Below are 25,157 nucleotides of genomic sequence, written 5' to 3'. Positions count from 1 at the left end.
AAATCTGATTTAAGATTTCTGTTGATTATTTTACCATTCTATTACAAATACTCAGTTCAGGCATTTATATCTGCTGTGTTGGTCATTATTATTATTTTTAATGTTTACTTATTTATTTATGAGAGAGAGACAGAGCGTGAGCAGAGAGAGGGAGACACAGAATCCGAAGCAGGCACCGGGCTCTGAGCTGTCAGCACAGGGTCCTATGCGGGGCTCGAACTTACGAACCATGAGATCATGACCTGAGCTGAAGTTGTACGCTTAACTGACTGAGCCACCCAGGTGCCCCAAATCTTGGTTTTTGAAGAAGGTTGCTAGTTGTATTGTTTTGTATTTTAAAGCCCCAGACTTACTTTCTCAGTAATAAAAATCGCTTTTCTCTGATCATAAAAATAGTACTGGAAAACACAGGTATGAAATCAAAATTTATCTCAAATCCTCTTATAACTTTGTTTTTCCATCATTAACATTTTGTTGTTTCTCCCTAATGAGCTATTTCTGTGCATATACACATATAAAATTTATACAAGTAGAATATTATAGGTGTTAACATTTTGACCTTTTTTAGCCAACATTTCTGCTGTATATTAAAGCTCTATGATGTATATTGGAATCATTATTTTAATGCCTATATATTGTGCGTGTACTAGTTAAGCTAACATCACAGTTAAAATGTTTCAAATTTATTTGATAGTACAATATGAATTAAAAACTAAACCTTTAATTCATTTGAATGAGCTTTCAAAATAATTAGAAAGTATGAGAATTTTCTTCTTTGTGAGATATATTATAACTTCAACTACTTTGCTTTTACTTTTTAACCAGTGATTAAATGTAATTTGTCCTCACACGCAATCTGAATGTTTTATTATTATACTTAAATCTCTTAGCAACCCAACCTTTTTAAAAAAGAGGAAATGTCCTTTAAAAAGTATTTCCTAGGAATTTTCTTGAGTTTGAGTCTTCAAGACTTTAACAACGTGAAAAGAAAGAAAAGAACTAAAAGAGACCCCTGTGTTAGATCTTAAAAGTAAGGACAGGGTTCCTAATGTTGGTTCTGATATATTTATTTATTTAAAATATAGATATCCTGGTCTTGCTTCATAAATTGCTTTGGAGATAGAGTCCAGCAACCTATATTTTATTTTTTATTTCTTTTAAATGTGTATTTATTTTAGAGAGAGCGCATGCGAGCAGAGGAGGAGCAGAGAGAGAGAGAGAGGGGGACAGAGAATCTGAAGCAGGTTCTGTGCTGTTAGCAGCAAGCCTGACCTGGGGCTCAGCCACCCAGGTGCCCCAAGTTTGGGATCTTTAGAATGGAGTACTTCTAATTCTTTAACTAGTCTAGCCATAGGGAATTTATGATGATTCTCCTGTCATCTTTGAGCTCACTTGTGACAGAAGGGAAAAGAAACAAGGGACCGTTGGCCTGATGCTTTTCAACCTTTTTTCTGCCTACTCCACGGTAGTGACAGACTCCTATACATAGTGATTATTAACTGTGACAGTGACCCTTAGTAGAAGGAATGTGTGTACAAAAAAAAATATTTAAAATCTTAGGTATTAGATATGTTTATTTAAAAAAAAAAAGCCATCCAGGTGATTGAGAATCTCCTCACCTTGAGAATCATTAATGTATAAGATAAAATATTTAGGTGATATATGACAATAGAATGGGGAAACACATTTTCTTCAGTTCACATTTATGTTCTCAGAAAGTGAAGTACAACACCAAAAGTTTATCATTCCTAAATAAGAAATAATAGATAACATTCTGAAAGTTTTTACAGTTTGGTGTTGAATTATAAATATCAAGAGAGAAAAAATAAGTTTGCTTTATTTGGTCTTGTGGTAAGGTATCAATATAGCACAGGTCTTAAAAACTGGGTCTGTATTTTGAGGGTAGGTACTAGGTTTTTTTAATTTGTAAAAATCAGATTGATAAATTGGAGTACGTACTAATAGTATATCAATGCTCAAATATGAGGTACTTTGTATTTAGACAGGAGTCATAGTGCATGATACTTGAGTATTATTTAATCTCAAATGTTAATAAAAATCAGTTTACTTACATTTACCTGAAAAGTGGCTGAGCTATAACTTATCGTTATAAATAGTGAATGAATGAACAGTTCCCTTTATAGTTTCTACCTTTCAAGAATATATTGATAGTGTGTTTGTGTGAATAAATGTAATGTGTATAAATGGAAGTGTATGTATAATTTAAAGTGGATTTTGATAGAAATTGAATGGAGATTACTGGATTTATTGTTGAATTAGCTAGCTTCTGTGTACCTTTCTTGATGATGCTGAAAATATGCCTTTCACCAAGATGGTTTTTATTATCAAACAATTTGGAAATGCCCATTTTAACAGGAAAAAAAATTAATGGTATATGTCTTTATTTTCAAATAATTGAGGCAGCTAATTATGCCTATACTTTGAAAGCTGTGTGGGTAAAAAGCAATATCCTTTCTAATTACCAAGCTATATTGAAAGGCAGAGTATTTGAGTCTTCTGCAAAGAGTATAGTGGGGACTCAGCACTTCAGTCCCGTGGAAGTGAAACAGTCCACAGGCTATGATGCCAAAAAAACCATATGCACTGAAGGAGGGTGAACACAGCCTTATCTAGATTCCGCCCCTTGCCCTAATTAAGCACCAGTGCTGGCAGGAATATATTCTTCCTGTACCCTCTGTAATTACCACACAATCCTAAAATTGTATAACTTTGGTCCAAAAAGCAAAGGGTGCAATTTTAAAGTAAAGTGAGACATTGCAGTGAGATACAGAGAACTGGGAATGCTAATTAATAGATTATAGTGAGCCAACAGTGGGCCCTAATTAAACTCTGCATTCATTATACCCTCCAGAGCCCTGAGAGGTCAGACATTTTCCACTTTACAAAGAAGATTGGTTTAATAGGATTTACAGTAATTAAACAAATTTCCTCATTCCAGTTTGAGAGTGGGGATTTAGATGCATTCTAAATGTTTGATCTGATTGGGCCACAGAAGTTTGTTTTAGAATCCTGTCAAATGTAAAAACACATTTGCTACAAATTGCTTAATGTGTATGGTTCATTATTATGGAGTCCTTTTAGAAAATTGTTTCTAAAATAAATACCCAGGTGTTTTTATATCTCATACTCCTTTTGTTACTGAACTTTCAAATGTTGGTGGCTAGAGATATGAAACAATGCATGGTTTTTAATTTTTTTATTTAAAAACATTTTTTAAAGTTTATTTTGAGAGAGCAAGCCAGTGTACAAGTGGGGAAAGGGCAGAGAGAGAGAGAGAGAGAGAGAGAGAGAGAGAGAGAGAATCTCTAGCAGGCTCCATGCTGTCAGTGCAGATCCCGACTTGGGGCTCGAATCCACAAACCGTGAGGTCATGACCTGAGCTGAAATCAAGAGTTGGTCGTTTAACCTCCTGAGCCACCCAGGTGCCCTGGGACAATACATGTTTTAATAGGAAAGACCTTTCTTTTTCTTTCCTTAAATTGAGAATGAGGAAGTTTCTTAGTGTATGTTTGGCGAAGAATAAAAGCCCAGCTATGAGCTTGGTTGAATTGCAGAGCTAAGGCTTTGGATGATTTATGTTTTATTTTATCTAACCAACATTTAACAAGATATTGTCATACTTCTTTTTTTGATATTATGCCTTGTAATATTTCTCTTATGTTGATTTCACTTGGAAGCTTAGTTTTGAAAATAATTATTTTAAAGCACTTTCATTGCGATTTTGTGTGGTGAGTAAATTCTAATACTCTAGTGTGGCAAGTGAATTTAATGTTTTTGTGTATTTTTTTTTGTTTTTGGACTCTGATTTTATTCAGGACTTTGATTTTTGAATTTTGATTTTATTTATTTAAGGATCAAGAAAATTTTCAAGTTCAGAAATACAAAAAGATAAACTAACCCTATATAAATCTTTGGTCATTTGTTCTCATTGTTAGGCTGCTGGTGGCTATTAACATTTTTAGTTTTAGGTTGTACCTTGATTTGTCACATGGTGAAAGCTATTTGAGTTTAATGTTTTTGTTTTTTTTTTTTAATTTATTTTTGAGAGACAGAGTGTGAGCAGGGGAGGGGCAGAGAGAGAGAGGGAGATGCAGAATCTGAAGCAGGCTCCAGCTCTGAGCTGTCAGCGCAGAGCACGATGCAGGGCTCGAACCCACGAACTGTGAGATCATGACCTGAGCTGAAGTAGGATGCTTAACCAGCTGAGGCACCCAGGCTCTCTGAAAGCTATTTGAATTTAAATAAGCTTTTTCATGAGGTTCCTAATTATTTCACTGTCACTTATTAATTTATTTTTTAAGTAGGCGCCATGCCCAGTGTGGGGTTTGGACTCATGACCCTGAGATTAAGAGTCCCCCACTTTACTGACTGAGCCAGCCAGACGCCCCTGTTTTACTCTCATTTAAAGTCTGATCTTAAAATCTGGAATCTGTGTCTTGGACTATTTATTTAACTTTTCTTTTTGATAATTCTGTTTTAACATAGAGATGAATTATGAATGATAAAGCAGAATTATGAGAGATAAACTGTTTAACTTTTCTTTTGATAATTCTGTTTTAACATAGAGATGAATTATGAATGATAAAGCAAAATTATTTATTGTGGATAAATTGGTATATCCGAATCTATTTTCTGGATGTAATCTTTTTTGGTGTTTCAAAAGTGAGATGTGTTAAAGGAACTATGTAGTATGCCCTGAGAAAATTAAGTCAGATGTAAAATAGATACGTTCCTTTGGGGGAGTTAATTATTTTGAGAAGGAAAATTTGTTCATGTTTGGCTTCTACAAGTTTAAGCTACCTTTCCATTGGATTTTGTCATATCTGAAGTATGAGGTGGGGATAAGAAATTGGCTTGTTGCAGAATTGGTAAATTTGCTCTACTTGGAATGTAGTGAAATGTTATGAAAAATGATTCAGTGAATCTAATAAAAAATGTTGTGCAAATATCTGATAAGGCTTATTTGTGAGGAGGAATTTGCCAGAGGATTGCAGCTGCTTCTTCCCTCCACATTCTCTTCTTGCATTTCACAGTGCAGTCTAGTGATTTCATCTCAGTGACAGAATAGTTTTTAGGGATTTGTTAATTTATAGTAACTTTGCAGATAGTAGCTTAAATATGAGTTGGGAAATCCACTTTTGATTTTCTTATGTCAAAGAAACCAGAAAATGAACTTGGTTTTTTTAGTTATGTTGAATAAGGGAGGACAGAGTTTTACTTTTTATTTTATTTTTTTAAAGTTTGTTTATTTTGAGAGAGAGAGTGTGCATGAGTGGGGAAGGGGAAGAGAGAGAGAGGGAGAGAATCTCAAACAGGCTATGGGCTGTTAGTGCAGAGTCTGACACGGGGCTCAGTCTCACAAACCTGAGATCATGACCTGAGCCAAAATCAAGAGTCAGATGCTTAACTGACTGAGCCACCCAGGCTGCGCACCCCCCCCCCCCCCCGCCTTTTACTTTTTAAAATCATACCGCTCCTAGACTTGACATCATGTTATGGGTGCCCTGTTTGCCCAGAAGGGTATTGGAGGGGCCTAGAAACCATGCTTACAAGAGGTGGTTGAGAGAACTAAAGAAGGGAAGACTTACGACATTTTATTTATAAGCTGTGTATTTGATACGCAGCCATGTACAAGGGAGTGTTTTTTCTTTTTCATTACTTTTTTGGGGGGGAAGGCAATGCTAGAAAAATGAGTGCAAATAAGAGGGTTATAGATTTCTGGCTCCATTGAAGAATATACTGTATTTTCTAACAAAGCTATATCCGTTTGTTGGAAGAGTCAGTTTCAGAAAGTAAGGCTTGACCATCACTAGAATTGGTTACAGGGAAGCCAGAATGTCTCTGGCAACTGTGTGGGTGTGCTTAGTCTATCAGCTCTTCAGAATGTCTGAAGTGGTGTAGAGTAAAGTGGTACTTTGTGAAGAACCATTTAGGGAGTTGCACTCCCCATCTTCCCACCCCCTTTAATCCTTCCCTCCCTTACTTTTTCCCTCTCTTCTTTTTGATAGCTTTATTGAGATACAATTCAGTTCATCCTTTAAAGTGTGTAATATTTTTCTTTCTTAATCTGGGATTTATTTGAAGAGGAATTTGAAGAAAGTAGTAGGAAGTTGCCCCAGGGATTTCTTGAACAAGGAAATGAATGACATAACAAAAAGTACTATTTAGGTGCAGCTTTTATTGTTGTCAGCAGAATGGATTGAATCAAGAAAGGCAGGGAAAGAAATTGACTTTGTTGCAAAAGGCCTGGATTAATGTGGGTAATAGGAATGGAGAAGAAGGTGCATAATCATGGGGTATTTTCAAATGAATATTCGGATATAAACTATTATGGCAAGAGAAGACTGTGATGGACCGTGGTATTGAAATGGGGGAAATGTTTTTGCCATTGATGAAAAGTCGATAGAAATTAGAAAGTGGAACTGGAAAGCGTGTTTGGAAATAAGAGACTAATGACTTTGACCTTAGGTCCATACACATAGATGTTATTATGTGTATGCTTGTTAATGTTGGAAAATTTACTGATCTAGTTAGTTCAGTATCATAAACTCTGCTTGTGGGAGTAAGGAGTGGAGAGGAGGAGAGAAGCTATTAAATGGTTTATGTTTTATATGTATTTTCTCACTGAGCTATTTTTGTGTTTTGATCTTCATTGTGGTATTTTTCTTTGAAGGCAGACAACTTGAGTGAGTCAATTCCTAAAAATCACTGTTCGTTAAAAAACGGTGATAATGGTTGATATTCCTGTCATAAACAAACTTCAGTAATAGATGTCCTTTATCTTATTTTAGTTAACAAGCTCATTGAAGATCATGAGCTTTGCATGATGAATTTAGAGTACATTTGTCAAAAAGGGAAATATTGCAGAAAATGTGCTTTCAGTGAGAAGGTGATTAACTTTGTATTGTTATATGTCCTGTTGTTGTCCTTAATCTCGTCTTATGGACAAGATTAAAAATGCTTTTTTGAACTGTATTGCCATATGCATCTCTAAAAATACCAATTTTTTTTCTTGGAGTTGGGAAGTTTTTAACAGATCTGTCATAATTTTTTCATATTACTCGCAGTAATGCTAATTGAAACTACTTCTTTCTCTTTGTTCTGGCACTCTTTCCTCCTTACTAGGCTCATGGTAAATTGTTACATTTTGACAATTAATGGAAAATACTGGGTTGAAGTGACACCTGTCTAGCTTTTACAGTCATCTGTGGAGGCCTTGTGAGCTAAGGTGAGAAGTAGTTCAACTTTGATATGCACACTGTACCATCCTTGAACAGCAGCTGGTGGTTATATACTTCTAGAGCTTATGATATGCAGAGACCTATTTTATTTGAAATCACCCTTTGGATAACTATTCTGGTCTTGGATGACCCCTAAGACACTTGTATGATCCCTTTTAGCAGCAGTTCTCAAATGTTTTGGCCTTAGGATGTTGTATACTTGTAAAAGTTATTGAGCCCCAATCAACTTTTGTTTCTGTGGGCTTTATCAATATTTGCTATATTAGAGAGTAAAATAGAAATTTAAAACAACTTATTATTAATATATTAAAATTTTTTTTTTCGACGTTTATTTATTTTTGGGACAGAGAGAGACAGAGCATGAATGGGGGAGGGTCAGAGAGAGAGGGAGACACAGAATCGGAAACAGGCTCCAGGCTCTGAGCCATCAGCCCAGAGCCTGACGCGGGGTTCGAACTCACGGACCGCAAGATCGTGACCTGGCTGAAGTCGGACGCTTAACTGACTGCGCCACCCAGGCGCCCCATTATTATTAATATATTTAAAAGTAAACCCATTAAATGTTAGCAAAAGTAACATTTTTAATGAAAAATAGTTTTGTGAGTCTGATGTCTGGCTTCATAGAAGATAGCTGATTTTCATAACTGCTGCTGCTTTCAGTGATCTATTGTAGTTTTTGTTTGGTTAAAGTACTTGAAGAAAATCAGGTCTCACATAAATAATGCGGTTGGAAAAAGGAGGATTTTAAAAGCCTTTTTAGATAATTGTGGATATATTTTGAAACCACACCAAAATTCAACGAATAGTAGTTTTTTTTTTTTTCTTGATACTTCATTTGAGGTATGTTTTATATGCCATAAAACTCATTTAAGTGTATAGTTCAATGACTTTTTTAAAGTAAATTTACTGAGGTTGCAACCATAACCATAATCCAGTTATAGAACATTTTCATCAGCAAGTGGTAGTTGCACTGTGGAATTTGAAATCTTATCAATGAGTTTTCCATATTTTGTTACATTAAAATAAATTGGTCTGTCTTGTACTTTAAGCAGATTTTCATATGTAGAGGATGCACATGAATACATATACTTTCTCCAACACTTGAAACATTATGTATTGGTCATTTGGAAGATACTGGTTCATTGTGTTGTGTAGATCTTCCAAATGTTGCAATATTTCATTAGACAAATCAAAAAAATTTACATTCATTAATATTCTTATCTCATCCACAAAGATTTGGTAAGCTGTGAAGCTCACCAGACAGGAAATAGAAGCTTTTCAAAATTCTAATTTTTGCTTGAAAATTCACATTTTATTATTGGCAAGAAAGTTGTCAGTTACTGTTTTTGAAGTTACATGTTTGGTTCATTAATTTTTGAGAAAAATTTAGCCATGGATGAGTTTAAATAATCATAGTTTGTCAGTTCAGTCTTTTACATTAAAATGATGTTCATTGACGTAACCATTGTATTTCAGTATGCAGCAAAAGTGCTTTATGCCTCTTTGAATATGTTACTTGAGCAAAGAGAGACCTGAGTGATGTGACTGGGGTAAAATATTACAGGCAGAAGGGACAAACACTCCAAAGGCCTTAGGGATCTTCTGACTCTGAGAAGAGGTTGCCGCTCAGGTTCTTTACTTGTTTATTCTTTAGCTTAATGTTCCTGTTCTCTTGTCTGTTCAGTGTTGTAATAAGATGTTATAGTCTTTTTTTTTTTTTTAAGTTTATTTATTTATTTTGAGAGAGACAGAAAGAGAGAGTGCATGCGCATGTGCGCGGGGCAGAGAGCGCGTGGGGCAGAGAGCACCCGGGGCAGAGAGCACCCGGGGCAGAGAGCACCCGGGACAGGATCCAAAGTGGGCTCTGCTGACAGCATAGACTTTTGCTGACATCAGCAAGACTGTAACTTCTTTGTCATTGTTTAGGAAATTATACTATTTCTTCAGTCATAGTGAGTAATGGGAAAAGACTGGGTAAAACCTAATAGGTCAAAATTTAGCTCAGACAAATTAAATAGAAGGAGAAGCCTTCACTAGTCTAGAAAGCCAAAAAAGTACTTCAGAGTTTTAGAGTGAGTTTATGTAATTGAATAAAAAGTCCTGCTTTGAGATCTATTGATAATGTTTTCCTTTTCCTGCCAAGCTATGCAAGTGTCCATCTGTTATTTTTTTTGCCTTCTTTTTTTAAATTTTTTTATTTTATTTTTTCATTATGAGAATTTCATTTTATTTTATTTTTTTAAATTTACATCCAAATTAGTTAGCATATAGTACAACAATGATTTCAGGAGTAGATTCCTTAGTGCCCCGTACCCATTTAGCCCATCCCCCCTCCCATAACACCTCCAGTAACCCTCAGTTTGTTCTCCATATTTATGAGTGTCTTCTGTTTTGTCCCCCTCCCTGTTTTTATATTATTTTTGTTTCCCTTCCCTTATGTTCCTCTGTTTTGTCTCTTAAAGTCCTCATATGAGTGAAGTCATATGATATTTGTCTTTCTCTAATTTCACTTAGCATAATACCATCTAGTTCCATCCACGTAGTTGCAAATGGCAAGATTTCATTCTTTTTGATTGCCAAATAATACTCCATTGTATATATATACCACATCTTCTTTATCCATTTATCCATCGATGGACATTTGGGCTCTTTCCATACTTTGGCTGTTGTTGATAGTGCTGCTATAAACATTGGGGTACATGTGTCCCTTTGAAACATCACACCTGTATCCCTTGGATAAATATCTAGTAGAGCAGTTGCTGGGTTGTAGGGTAGTTCTGTTTTTAGTTTTTTGAGTAACCTCCATACTGTTTTCCAGAGTGGCTGCATCAGCTTGCATTGCCACCAACAGTGCAAAAGAGATCCTCTTTCTCCACATCCTCGCCAACATCTGTTGTTGCCTGAGTTGTTAATGTTAGCCATTCTGACAGGTGTATGGTGGTGTCTCATTGTGGTTTTGATTTGTATTTCCCTGATGATTGGTGAAGTTGAGCATTTTTTCATGTGTCAGTTGGCCATCTGGATGTCTTCTTTGGAGAAGTGTCTATTCATGTCTTTTGCCCATCTCTTCAGTGGATTATTTGCTTTTTGGGTGTTGAGTTTAAGTTCTTTATAGATTTTGGACACTAACTCTTTATCTGATATGTCATTTGCAAATATCTTCTCCCATTCCATCGGTTGCCTTTTAGTTTTGCTGAGTGTTTCCTTCGCTGTGCAGAAGATTTTTATTTTGTTGAGGTCCCAGTAGTTCATTTTTGCTTTTAAGTATTCATCTATTATTAAATGCTAGTTAAAACAAATTTTTTAATGTTTATTTTTGTGTGTGTGAGAGAGAGAGAGTGAGGGAGACAGAGCATGAGCAGGGGAGGGGCAGAGAGAGAGAGGGAGACATAGAATCTGGTCAGGCTCTAGACTCTGAGCTGTTAGGACAGAGCCTGATGTGGTGCTCAAACTCAACGAACTGCGAGATCATGACCTGAGCTGAAGTTGGATGCTTAACCGACTGAGCCAACCAGGTGCCCCATTAAATGCTAGTTTTAATGTTTATTATTTATTATTTATTTTTGATTTAACAAATATTGGGCATCTACTTTATATCATTGTATTTTTCTGGTGAACTACCCTAACTAGAAATAAAACTGAAAGCAGTGTGAAAACTTGGTAAGGTGGTAACTTGTTGCCTTGAGTTTTTAGACTCCTGAATTAACACATTAAAATTAAAGTAATTTTAGTGATTTGGAGGATATGTGCAAAGAATACAAAAATTTTCTCTTGGAGTTTTTTCAAACATTGTCTTATTTTATAGGGTAAAATGGATATGAAGATAATAGATTTCTAGAAATATATAGTAACCCTTAGAAGAAGCATCCGTGAAAGAAAGAGCAACAAGTTGAAAAAGGCCAAAAGAACCAGTGTTTTGTTGCTGTTGTTGTTTGTTGATAGCATATATTTCTTTGTCCTTTGAGATTTCTTGGGTAGGCTTTCTTAATAGCCAGTTAGTTTTACAGGTGGATAATCAGTAACTATTCTCCTTATTGAGTGTTTTGTGGTAAGGATTCCTCTTTGTCTCATCAATTACCCAATTTTTACTGTAAAGAAGTTAAAAAGGGGACAGTATATATTGATATATTTTTGGTTGGAATTGTGTTCACACTAATACTTAATTTAGTTCTTCACTCTCTGACTTTGTTTAATATAACTATATCCATAACCCTGAAAGAAAGAAGACCTAAATTCTTCAAGAATACTGCATACTTTAAAAATTAGCTTTTTTTTTTTTTTTTTTTAAACCAGCAAAAGATAGGTTTATTTGGGAATAACAGAGAATTGCAATCTGGGGCTGGCCAAGCTATGGCAAAACCATAGACGAGTCCACAGAATTATCTCATGAGCAGTGCCTGAGCTCTTTTTTGTTGCCCCAAAAAAGAAGAGAGCAAATCATCGAGAATTTCTTGACATTAGGAATCTGTATTACCATTGCTTAGCTATTGGAATGCATTGTAAAATTTGGAAAGAGAGAGAGCTCAGTTTTATTTTTTTATTTTATTTTTATTTTTATTTTTATTTTTATTTTTATTTATTTATTTTTTTTTTCAACGTTCATTTTTATTTTTGGGACAGAGAGAGACAGAGCACGAACGGGGGAGGGGCAGAGAGAGAGGGAGACACAGAATCGGAAACAGGCTCCAGGCTCTGAGCCATCAGCCCAGAGCCTGACGCGGGGCTCGAACTCACGGACCGCGAGATCGTGACCTGGCTGAAGTCGGACGGTTAACCGACTGCGCCACCCAGGCGCCCCGAAAGCTCAGTTTTAAAGACTAAGAATATTGGCAGGCAATGCATATTAAGCCATACTCATGGAAAATTTTATATAACTTTTTTTTTAGTCAAAAATATATTTTTTAAGAACTTTAATTCCAGTGTAGTAACATACAGTATTATATTAGTTTCAGGTGTGCAATATAGTGATTCAACAGTTCCATATATTACTTAGTGCTCATCTAGATAAGTATACTCTTAATCCCCTTCACCTAAATCACCTGTCCCTCCACACACCTTCCCTCTGGTAAATCATCAGTTCTGTATAGTTACAAGTCTGATTTTTGGTTTGTGTCTTTTTTTAGTTTTTTTATATTTTTATTTTGTATTTTATTTTTTTAGAGAGAGTGTTTGCATGCTAGTGGGGGAGAGGGGCAGAGAGAGAGAATCCCAAGTAGGTTCTGTGCTTGGTGCAGAGCCTGATGTGTGAGTGAGACTCAATTCCATGACCCTGGGATCATGACCTGAGCTGAAATCAAGAGTGGGACGCACAACTGACAGAGCCACCCAGGCGCCCCTTCTCTTTTTTTTTTTTTAGTGTAACTTTTACTATTTAGTTCGTACTTGAGCAATACAATATCTTTTTCCTCTCACTAAACTTAAAATAAGGGACTGTTTTTGAACGGTGAGCCCATGATTATGCTGCCTTCTGCTGAAGTTACATTGTATATGTTTAGGCTTGTTAATTCTGTATGTTTCATTTTGATTTGGTTTTCAGATTCTCTGTATGGTAAAAAAGAGAAATTATGTATTTTTATTTTCTAATACTGCTGGCATAAGATATGAAGAGAAGTTGTCACTGTTTTACTACACAATACCTGTTTTTTTTTTTTTTGGCCCTGAAATAGAGAATTGGACAGGTTAACATGTAAGTTTTCCTTCATGCTGTAAAATTCTGTGATGAAGAAGCTTTTTCATTTTTTTAAAGCTTATTTTGAGAGAGACAGAGGCAGTGTGAATGGGGCAGGGGCAGTGAGAGAGGGGGAGAGAGAGAATCTCAAGCAGGTTCTGTGCTGCCAGTAGAGTCGGATGCGGGGCTTGAACTCATAAAACCACGAGATCATGACCTGAGCTGAAACGAAGAGTTGGATGCTTAACTGACTGAGCCACCCAGGCACCCCTGTTTTTAATTTTCATAGTATTTTAAAAGCACAACTGAAGGAAGTGTTTTTTTCAGGTTTCTTCATTGTTTATATTGAGTTTTTATTACACATTTTATGAAATCTAGGGGAAATATCTGTAACTCAGGTATTTTCATTGTCAAAAAAATATGAATAGTGTTATAGTTTGGAGTAATGAGTTTTGGACAGCCATCTCTCTCTATTTTTCTTTGTATACCAGTATCATTGCTGTTGTTGGTCTGAGATAATGGTATTAAAATGAAAGTAAAACTTTACTTAGCTGTTCACAGATAAATATTTGTTTAAGCATAATATTGAAAATAACTTTACACAGTTGTATTATGTGTGTTTACATTATAAACCTATTGGGAGCAAAGTGAAGACTGTTGTATGAGATTTAAAATCTGGGAAGTTGGGGGCCTGCTGGGTGGCTCAGTTGGTTAAATGTTCGACTCTTGATTTCGGCTCAGGTCATGATCTCATGGTTTGTGGGTTTGTGCCCTGTGTTGGGCTCTGCACTGGCAGTGCGTAGCCTGTTGGGGATCCTCTTTCTTCCTTGCTCTCTGCCCCTCTCCTGCTCACGCTCTCCCCCTCTCTCAAAATAAATAAATAAACTTTAAAAAATCTGAGAAGTTGTAAGAATATATTCAGAAAACATTCTTAACTTTGATTATTTTTCATAGATTGATCACCTGAATAATTAGTAACTTAACTCTTGCCACATGGCTCTTCTTCATGGGCATAGGAACTTAGAATAGGTGCCGGATTCTTAGGAGAGAAGCACACTTTTATGAGTGTTTCCATTCTTTCCTGTAATTTCCTGGGGTATATTTCTTACTTCTCTGTGAAAGTGTGTTATCCACAGTACAGAGCATTTTCAGTAGATGAGGCAGATAAGGAAGGAATCTATTTAAATGATAGCAGATAAATTCCTGATTTTCTCTTAGTATTTCTGACAATAGGTACTTATTTTCAAGATGAGGTGTATTGGTTCTCAGTTGTTGGAAAATTATGCTAACATTGGCTGCTCAAATAAGTTGGAGGCAGGAGATATTTTTTGGATTTAGGGTAGAGAGGGCCTGTGACGTTTAGGATAGCCCTTTGTATTAAAAAATTCCCCCACATTCCATGATTTTCAAATGTCTTGCCAGAAATTTATGTAGGTGAAATATCTGTTTCTAAGATCCTAACTACATAAATATGTACATAATTATATTAACGTTTTTTGAATGGCTTCAACATATGCTGAATTTTCTATCAGTGGGACTACTTTGTAAGTTGATGGAAGATTGTATTTTGTTTGGAACATTACCTAGAATTTTTCTTATTGGAAAATCACTTTAGCAGCAGCGTTGCCTTGTTGGAAGCAACCACTTATTCAGCCCCTATTAGGGAGTACATGTGTCTCTGCGTGTAGCTGTGCCACAGCATTTACGCACACACACACTTAGCATTGACATATTAACACACATTTTATTATAAAATCCTTTTTTTTCATAGAGCATTATATTTTTTGATTTCTGTGAGGATGGGCTTATTATCCTGTGAATTTTCATTTTGGAATAGTAAAGGGCACATCACAAAATATTTGTTATTAAAAGGGAAGGGGTTGGGGCGCCTGGGTGGCGCAGTCGGTTAAGCGTCCGACTTCAGCCAGGTCACGATCTCGCGGTCCGGGAGTTCGAGCCCCGCGTCAGGCTCTGGGCTGATGGCTCAGAGCCTGGAGCCTGTTTCCGATTCTGTGTCTCCCTCTCTCTCTGCCCCTCCCCCGTTCATGCTCTGTCTCTCTCTGTCCCAAAAATAAATAAACGTTGAAAAAAAAAAATTTAAAAAAAAAAAAAAAAAAAAAAAGGGAAGGGGTGGCTTTGGGTCTGATGAGCTTGAGAATCACTGGTGTAGTGGACAATGAATTTTAAAGGCGGAGACTTGCATTCTTCTTTTGGTCCTGTCCTTGCTATTCAGTAACTAGGTGTGTTGTTTAATCTTTTTGGACCCAGTTTTTTCATCTGTAAAACCCAGAGAGCTGGACAACCCAGCTCTGGGAAAACCCAGAGGTCCCAAAGACCTAGAGAGTCTTTCTTGTAAAATGATCTGTTTTTATTTTTGTCAGTCATTTGAATGGAGTTCTCTAGTAGTCTCTTCACCTTGATTATAATGCCCTAATTTAAGACTGATTCATATAACCAAGTTAGCACTTCTGGGAATGAGAAGTACTTGACTATAATTGATGTTCTTTCCAAGGTAGGCAGCATAAAACTAATGCTTGTATATAAAGAACAGAGAACCTTCATGGAGTTTTATCAGTTGTCAAATGGAAAAAATGCTGTTATGGTTGTGATAGTAAATGAAATTAAAGGAGATAATACGTGTAAAATTATGGACAGGGTTACCTGACATAATAGGTATGCAATGCAATAGATGTTGAATGAGTCAAATATTTCATCAATACAAGTAATAATTGTATAACACTTTTTGAAGTATACAATGTACCTTCTAGTTTGCTCTGAGAAGGGAAACTGTAGCGTGGGATCTGTTCGGTTTTTCTGGAAAGTGGGTCACAGTAGATAATAAGTTTCATTTGGATAACTAATCACTAGCAGTATAGCCTTAATATTCCTGAAGGAGTTACCAGGAACTTTGAGTAGGGTAATTAGTGCTCAGAATTTTCAGTTACAGTCATATCCATTATTTAACATTTTTATTTCCATAATGACTCATCCATGAATTATAGAGTGCTTTCCCAAAAGGAATGTAATACTGCTGGAAATAATTTTTTTACTGCTCTGTTTTCTTTTTGTGGTGGAGTTCCTGGCTGGTTAGTTAGACCCAAAACTGTCCATAAATAATTTAAACTATGTGCCTTTGTATGAAGAAGACTTAACCTTCAACAAGGCGGTGGAGATTTTTTGAGAATGGGTAACACAATGCTTATATTTACCCATCAGGTTTATTTTAAACAATTTGTGTGCTGTCCTTTTTTTCTTTTTTTCTTTTTTTTTTTTTTTTTTTGCTGAATTTTGCACAAGTATATGTCACTAAAAAGGATGCTTTGCTCACATTGATCTTAAAAATGTTGCATTACAGTGTTTTGCAGGGATTGAGAGGGATTAGGGTGGTTGGAGGGGTGTTGTTAGGTGAAGGGTGGGGCAGTGGTAAAGGTTGAATTTTGCCTTGTGGTTCACTTTACCTCCGTATTTGGGAAGTTGCTTGCTTTCTTCTTTTTTTTTAAATTTTGGGCAAATGTTCATAGGCTGGAAATGTAATGCAGATAAAACTGCCAGTGCTTTCTGTAGAATTTGAATTGAATTTGTTTCTAAATTTTTGCATGTGTATGGTTTATACCTGCTGTGTTGTTACTCTTCCTGGTAGTGAGATAAGAATCACAGTATTGGAAGAATTATAGAGTGTTGGTGGCTTTTCTTCCTCTTACCCATTCCATTCATGATTTGACACTAAAAAGTTTGAAAAAATGTTTTTTATTACAAGAGTTAGCTGGAATTAAAATCTAACGCTTGATTATGCCCAGGTTAAGGTGGCATGTTATAGTCCTTGACAGCTATTGCCACCTTTTTCTTGTGACAGATGGCTTCCCCTCCTGGTTGTAATCCGCGGCTGATTTTTTTCAAAGAATGAATGCCATGTGTTCTCCATTTTGGCTGTGATTATCTTCTGCCCACTCATTGGCTTCAGAGGAACTTGAAATTGGATGTACTTGCTGCTGGCATTTATGGCAGGAAGTGGATACAACTGTGACTCTCTTTGCCAGGTGTTCATTTATTAGAAGAATTGTAGCTTCCTAAAATTAAACATTATTTCTTTGTCATACCAAGAGTAAAGTGGAAAAAATAAAGTGAATTTTATTACTTTTTTTTATTATTACTTTTTGGATATACTTTTTACTTCATAATGAATAGTAAATAATATTTGGTGGTATGTTTATTACAAAATAGGTTTTTAAACCTGAATTTCACATACTCAAAGATTCATGATATAGAGTGCAGTCTGTTTGTACAAGATATTGAATAGATCTAATTTTACTGAGTATAATAAATATAATCTTGAAAGGGATTTATATCATTGAGACTCCAAAAACAATTGAAATTGTTTGTGATGTATGGTATTGAACTTTGATGGTATTGTACTATATTTGAATATGCTTTGTGGTACATATGGGCAATAGTATCTGTTCATTTTAACTTTCTTGCTTAGTATCTCTCTAGTTCATTGGTGGATATAAATGATATCGTAGGGGGCCACCTGGGTGGCTCAGTTGGTTGGGCATCTGACTTCAGCTCGGGTCATGATTTCACAGTCCGTGAGTTCAAGCCCCACGTCGGGCTCTGAAGCCTGCTTCAGATTCTGTTTCCGTCTCTGTCTGCCTCTCCCCTGCTTGTACTTTGTCTTTCTCTCAAAAAAAAAAAAAAAAATAAATAAATAAAAATAAAAATAAAAGATATTATAGGCACTGAGGAAAATTGTAAGTTTAATCTGAGCCTATTTAAATCTGTAAAAATTCTATTCATATTTGGAGGTATGATGTTTGGCTTAAAAAAACACCTTCTAGCTCAGAGTAAACAAATACAGGGTATTTCTTGATAAAAAAGGAAACTATAAACAAGTACTTGCATATTCCTGTCATTAGTGTTGAAGTTTATAATTTCTGTCCTCAGAAGTTGCTGTTCTCTCAAAAGACTCCTGTATTTGGCTGAGTGTAAATTTAGTGTAATAATGGCAAACGTATTGTCCACCCATGGCAGACAGCCTCTAAATCTATCTTGTTAATCTTTCTAGCTGAACCTAGCTAGCTCAGTGGTTCTCAATCTTGGTTGCATATTGGCATTACCTGAGAAATTAAAAAAAAAAAAAAAAAGATGCCTAGTCTCATCCTCACATCCAGAAATTCTGATTTAAATGGGACTGGAACATGGCCTCCATGTGGAGATTTTTAAAAGCTCCCTAGATGATTCTCATATTTGGTTAAGGTTGAGAACCTTTGGATACTACTAATGTATAAGAGTTGATACTTGAACTGAAACCTGTTTTTCAATCCTCTGTCCAGTGAGTTGGTTTATAAATATACTGTAATCTTTGAACATTTAAAAATAACTTACAATTTGGACAGAGTATATTTAACGTTGGAAATTGAGAGTATAAATGTAACCTGGAGGTGATTAAGTTGTGCCAGTATTTTGTGAAATTTTATTTTTTTTTAATATTTATTAATTTTGGGGAGAGCACAAGCAGGGGAGGGGAAGAGAGAGGTGAATAGAGGATCTGAAGTAGGCTGTGCGCTGTGACAGGCTGATAGCAGCAAGCCTGATGTGGGGCTCGAACTTGTGAACTGAGAAATCATGACCTGAGCCGAAGTCGGATGCTCAACCGACTGAGCCATCCAGGTGCCCCAAGTATTTTGTGAAATTTTGAAAGAATTAGTTTCACAGGGTAATTAGAAAAGTGAATGAGCATGGAACAAGAGGTGGTCATATTGGAGTGGGAATACCCAAGGCATGGGGCTCTTGTAAAGATGAGACGGGTGAAAGGAACAGAGTAAAATCAGAATGAGCTCTGGTTCTGGGCCACTTGTAATAAGGGGATGGACTGGGAAGTCTGGATGGGATCTAAGTGTTGAAGCAGAAACTGTACTTCTTCCTCACTGGGCAGGTGTAGCCGGGGCTTACCCTTCTAGAGACCAGGAAGTGATGGTAGTGAAATGAATGGAATGAGAGGGTTCCCTTTCACATCCAAACTTGTTCTCTGCCCAGTGGCAAAAGACTGAAATACCTCTTATTATTAGAGCATTTCTCAAGCTTTAGTGTATAAGGATCACCTTTACATTTATGGATCCTGCTTCCAACATTTATGGTTCAGGACTGCTGGGATAGGGCTCTAAGTCTGTATTTTTAATAAGCGCCTTGGTCAAAGTTAACCAGAATTTTTTTGTTTGCTTACCTTCTTCACAATGCTTGCCTTATTTCTTATAACTGTTCTTTATTTAAATTTTTGAAAAAATTGACTCAGTTTAAAAAAAATGGAATCTTATTTGTGAAATCCTTACTGATACATGTAGAAAACATATCACTTGGACTTAACAAAAAGCTGTAAAAGTAAATACATAACTTTATTTAATAAAGCTTATTTATTTATAGAGAGAGCACAAACAGGGGAGTGGCTGAGAGAGAGGGAGATAGAGCATTCAAAGCAGGCTCCCCGCGGCTAATAGCAAGGAGGGCTCAAACTCATGTGCCATGAGATCAAGGCCTGAGCTGAAATCAAGAGTCAGTCACTTAACCAGCTGAGCCACCCAGGCGCCCCAATACACAATTATTTAAAAAAGGTTTGTATATGTATGTTATCACTGAAGATTATCTTGAATATGATTTTGAGAAGTGTCTGCCTAGTGATTCTTTTTTTTTTGTTTTTTAATTTTTATTTATTTTTGAGACACACACACACACACACACACACACACACAAAGTGTGAGCAGGGTAGCGGCAGAGAGAGAGGGAGACACAGAATCCGAAACAGGCTCCAGCCTCTGCGTTGTTTGCACAGAGCCCAACATGGGACTTGAACCCACGAACTGTGAGATCATAATGTGAGCCGAAGTTGGACACTCAATTCACTGAGCCACCCAGGTGCCCCTCTTTTTTTTTTTTTCATTTTAGAGAGAGAGTGTTAGCAGGGGAATGGGCGGGGGGTGGAAGAAAGAGTATCTTAGAGATTGAGAAAGAAAAGAAAGAAAAGAAAGAAAGAGTATCTTAAGCAGGCTCCATGCTTAGTGTGGAGCCTGACACAGGGCTCAGTTTCAGGACCTGAGCAGAAATCAAGAGTTGGATGCTTGGGGCACCTGGGTGGCTCAGTCAGTTGAGCGACCGACTTCGTCTCAGGTCATGATCTCACGGTTTGTGAGTTCGAGCCCTGCATTGGGCTCTGTGCTGACAGCTCAGACCCTGGAGCCTGCTTCTGATTCTGTGTCTCCCTCTCTCTCTGCCCCTCTCCTGCTCCTGCTCTGTCTCTCTCTGTCTCAGGAATAAATGAACAACAACAAAAAAAGTTGGATGCTCAACTGACTGAGCCACTCAGGTGCCCCCTGTGTAGTGATTCTGATATAGCAGTTTCTCATTATATTTGGAAATATATCAAATAGAGACAAAAACTTTCATTTGGACTGAGTAGTTTTCAGCTATGGTTGCACACTAGAATTGCCTGTGGTGGTTTTTTTTTTTTTTTCTTTTTAATGTTTATTTTGCAAGAGCCAGAAAACACTGCATGAGTGGGGGAGGGACAGACAGAAGGAGAGAGAGAATCCCAAGCAGGCTCCACACTGTCAGTGCAGAGCCTTACTTAAGCAGGGCTCAGTCCCACAAATTGAGATCATTACCTGAGCCAAAATCAGGAGTTGAATGCTGAAGTGACTAAGCCACACAGGCGCTTTTAAGATATTTTTAGCCAGTCCCCACCTCCAGAAAATCTGATTTAGCTGGTATAGGATAGGAGCTAGGCATCAGTATTTTTAAAGCATTCTCTCAGGTAATCATAAGGTATATTTTAGGCTGAGAATTTAGAGTTTCATTTATGTGTGTGTGTATATATATATATATTTTTTTTTTCAATGTATATTTATATATGTAGTCTGTATATATTTTATTGAAAGAATCTTTTTTTTAATGTTTATTTTTGAGAAAGAATGCACATGTGCATGAATGGGGGAGGGGTAGAGACAGAGGGAGACACAGAATCTGAAGTCAATTCTAGGCTCTAAGCTGTCAGCACAGAGCCAGATGCAGGGCTCAAACCCATGAACCATGAGATCATGACCTGAGGTGAAGTTGGAAACTTAACTGAGCCACCCAGGTGCCCCAATTTATTATTATTTTTTAAAAAAGTTTATTTTGGGGGAGGGGAGAGAAAACGAACAAATGGGGGAGGGGCAGAGAGAGGGACAGAGGATCCAAAGTGGGTTCTATGCTGATAGCAGAGAGCCTGATGCAGGGCTTGTACCCATGAACCATGAAATCATGATCTGAGCCAAAACCAAGAGTTGGATACTTAACAAACTGAGCCACCCTGGCACCCCACTTCTCCTCTTTTCTATTCTTGATGAATGGTAAGATTTTTTTTTATCTAGTCAGACGGCCCTCAAACTTGAGTGTGTATCAGAATACCTGGGGAGGGGCACCTGGGTGGCTCAGTCAGTTGGGCATTCGACTTCGGCTCAGGTCATGATCTTATGGGTTTGTGAGTTTGAGCCCCACATCGGGCTCTGTGCTGACAGCTCAGTGCCTGGAGCCTGTTTCAGATTCTGTGCTTCCCTTTCTCTCTGCCCCTCCCCTGCTCACCCTCTGTCTCCCTCTCTCTCTTTCTCAAAAATAAATAAACATTAAAAAAAAAAAAGAATACATGGGGAGGGTTTGATAAAGCACAAATTGTTGGAGCCTGCCCTCATAATTTCTTTTTTTTAATGTTTGTTTCATTTCATTTCATTTATTTATTTATTTTTAATTTTATTTTTGATTTTTTTAAATTTACATCCAAATTAGTTACCATATAGTGCAACAATGGTTTCAGGAGTAGATTCCTTAGTGCCCCTTACCCATTTAGCCCATCCCTCTCCCACAACCCCTCCCGTAACCCTCAGTTTGTTCTCCATATTTATAAGTCTCTTCTGTTTCGTCCCCCTCCCTGTTTTTATATTATTTTTGTTTCCCTTCCCTTATGTTCATCTGCTTTGTCTCTTAAAGTCCTCAAATGTGTGAAGTCATATGATATTTGTCTTTCTCTGACTAATTTCACTTAGCATAATACCATCTAGTTCCATCCACGTAGTTGCAAATGGCAAGATTTCATTCTTTTTGATTGCTGAGTAATATTCCATTGTATATATATATCACATCTTTATTCATCCATCGATGGACATTTGGGCTCTTTCCATACTTTGGCTATTGTTGATAGTGCTGCTATAATCATGGGGGTGCATGTGTCCCTTCAAAACAGCACCCCCTATATCCCTTGGATAAATGCCTAGTAATGCAATTGCTGGGTCGTAGGGTAGTTCTATTTTTAGTTTTTTGAGGAACCTCCATACTGTTTTCCAGAGTGGCTGCACCAGCTTGCATTCCCACTGCCCTCATAATTTCTGGAGTGGCCTGGAGGGGGCCTAAGAATTTGTACCGACAGTATCCCAGGTGATGCTTATGCTGCTGGACTGTCTGGGCTAGAAATCTAGAACATTAGACTTGGACTTATTTTATCTCCATCCAGAAAACTTAAAAAAAATGATAAAACAGATATAAACCCATGTTTCCATTACCTAGAATTAGCAGATGTTAATGGTGTGTTGAGAAGTATTTATTATGAATTAATATTCCCTTTTTGGTCATTACAGGCTATAGGTATCTTCACACTTTTGAGTACAAGGAATAAAATATGGTGATTTTTCTGTGTTTAAGATCAGTGCTCTTTACGTTAAGCTGTATTTTTCTATTTAAATAGTTTATTTATCATTTATTTGAATAGTTTACAGAATTAATGAGCTGTATTTATAACCTGGGAGAAGGAAGGGTAAGCTGTTATGTATGGTGGTATAAGAAGTTTGACAGTGTTGTGAAAACAGGAACTCAGAACCTAAAGGGATAACTGTATCATTTGTTCAGTTCTAAAATAGCATGTTCTCCCTAAATATAACTGACATTCTGAACAAAGAATGTCAAGAAGAAAGAGTATTGATGGTTGTTATTTATTTAGTAAACACAAATTCATAATCAGTGCCATGCAATCGACTTGATTCTGGAACAGTTGTAGTTTTCATTGCCTGGCTTTTTGCATGCTTTAAATAGATGTTTCATTTTGGTACAGATCTCTCCAGCCAAGTTAGTTTTGTGAGATAGCTATGATGCTGTTTTTATATTTTTCTGAAGGACATTGTTAATCACCTCTGTGGTTTTTTTTTTTTTTACATCTTGGAGTTAATGTAAGGATTCCCCAAACTTGCTAGCTTCTGTGAATTTCCCTCACCACTTTTTGTAGTAAAGATTTGTGCATAGCTTTGTAAAGTATGGACTTACTATCTAATAGCAATCCTCTCTCCCTCCCTTCCTCTTCTTCTCTTCCTTTCTCCCTCCCTTCCTCCCATCCATACATCCATCTGTCCATTCATTCATTTGTCATACCACAGTATGTCTTGACATAATCTCGACACACTTGTTTCTTTCTCCTTTCGTTCCAGACTCTTTTCCTGTTTGCTTTCCTTCTTAGATTATTTGTTCCTTCTTCCTAGAATTCTTTATCTTCAGTCATAGAGTATACCTTAGGAAAATAATGCTTTCCATTTTTCTTTCAATAGGGAGGCTAGCTTATATTTGCAGCTCACATAGTAAGTATGTGCACGTATAGATAGATAAAAGCAGAGACCATACAGATTACTGAGATGTTTGCTTCAGTTTTTCGTACAATCTGAGGATTTACTCTTTTCTGCAGAAACTGCTTCTTTTTTTTTTGGCAAATGAGAGTGTGGTCTTTAAGCCAGCCTTGATTTCCTGGGTAGTTATTTGATTATTTTTCAAGTGTTTGTAGTAATTGGAACTAATGTGTCAAAGCACACTACTTATTGTATTTCTGGTTTCCTGGTCTTCTGGATTCAGAAAAAAAAATAGGGTATTATCATTTTTTCTTAACTGAATTTCCCATATTCATGGATAAGGATCTGAAAATTCACAAAGAAGACATTATTTTACATATTATATGCTGTAGAAATACAGGTATTCAGTTTGAACTATCACAATTTTCAGTTCATGAGAATTAGCCAAACTTTGAAATCTAAGGCTAGTCATTCATTAGCTGACTGCCTTCCTTGTAGAGGGCTGCTCTAAAGCCAGATGATTTTCTAGGACCTGGGTATGTTTTATGATGAACATTACAAAACAACTACATTTGGTTAGAAATAGCACTTTTAAGATATTTGTTTTTGCCTGTCATTCATGTGTCACTAGGATTCTTGCCCCAACACCCCTTTTAAAAATAAATCACTTAGTTTGTACCTTGTCTCTTTGTATATTTACCTGACCTTAGATGGTGCAGTCAAAGTTCAGCATTTAGGCAAAGCGGGTGGCAGTGTTAACTGTTTTTCTCTGGTATGTCACTGTGCATTATATGGGATGGAATGCTTTGTGGGTCTTCTGTGGTTTCCTGATGAAAGAAAGCTGGTCCAGCTGCATTCACTGTCACAAGATGACCTTTGTTTCTACTAGTCTCTACTTCAACATACCATTGTCTAACCAGTCTATCAATAAATATTTATTGAGTGCCTACTGTGAATGCCCAGTAGTATGCTGAGTGCCTTGAGTGATTTTTTTAAGAAAAGGGGAGTGGGGAGAAAGAGAAACAGGCATGCTTGTGAGGAGTTTAAAACCATGTTGTCATGAAATATATATGCTCTGTGGTTTCATAAAGATGAGTTTTAGGAATGGCAGAATTCTAGAGTATTTTGGCTTAGACCAGCTTCAAGATTTGAATCATTCATAAGAATAAGCTGTTTCTTCACTGAGGTGCCACTTGTTCATGTAAGTGGAATATTATTTAATGTTAAGAATTTCCTTAAATTTGGAATTTGTAGATCTAAAATAATTATTATATCTTAAAATACATAGTGTATTTCCCACAGTTTCAGAATTTATTTATTTATTTATTTATTTATTTATTTATTTATTTATTTATTTATTTCACAATTTCAGGATTTAAAAAAGTTACTGAAATGGAGGGGTACTCATATATGGTATATAAATTTTTAGAAGAAGTGTGGAGTCATAACATAGTGTTAAAAGCACACGAACTATGGAGTAGGGCTGGGGTGGTTCTTCTCAAGGTGATTTAGGGCAGGTTACTTTTTTAAATGTTTATTTATTTATTTTGAGAGAGCCTGTGAGTAGGGGAGGCAGAGAAGGAGAGAGAGAATTAGGGC

General features: G+C 36.5%; 1 protein-coding gene across 24 annotated transcripts in view; it reads left to right on the top strand.

Moving 5' to 3' along the window:
* ERC1 (ELKS/RAB6-interacting/CAST family member 1) overlaps window positions 1-25,157 on the top strand; it is a 524,080-nt gene that overhangs the window by 41,793 nt on the left and 457,130 nt on the right. The window lies entirely within an intron of this gene.

This window comes from Leopardus geoffroyi, chromosome B4 (assembly GCF_018350155.1).
Source record: "Leopardus geoffroyi isolate Oge1 chromosome B4, O.geoffroyi_Oge1_pat1.0, whole genome shotgun sequence".
NCBI lineage: Eukaryota > Metazoa > Chordata > Mammalia > Carnivora > Felidae > Leopardus > Leopardus geoffroyi.
This window is presented reverse-complemented; position numbering and strand designations above follow the sequence as displayed.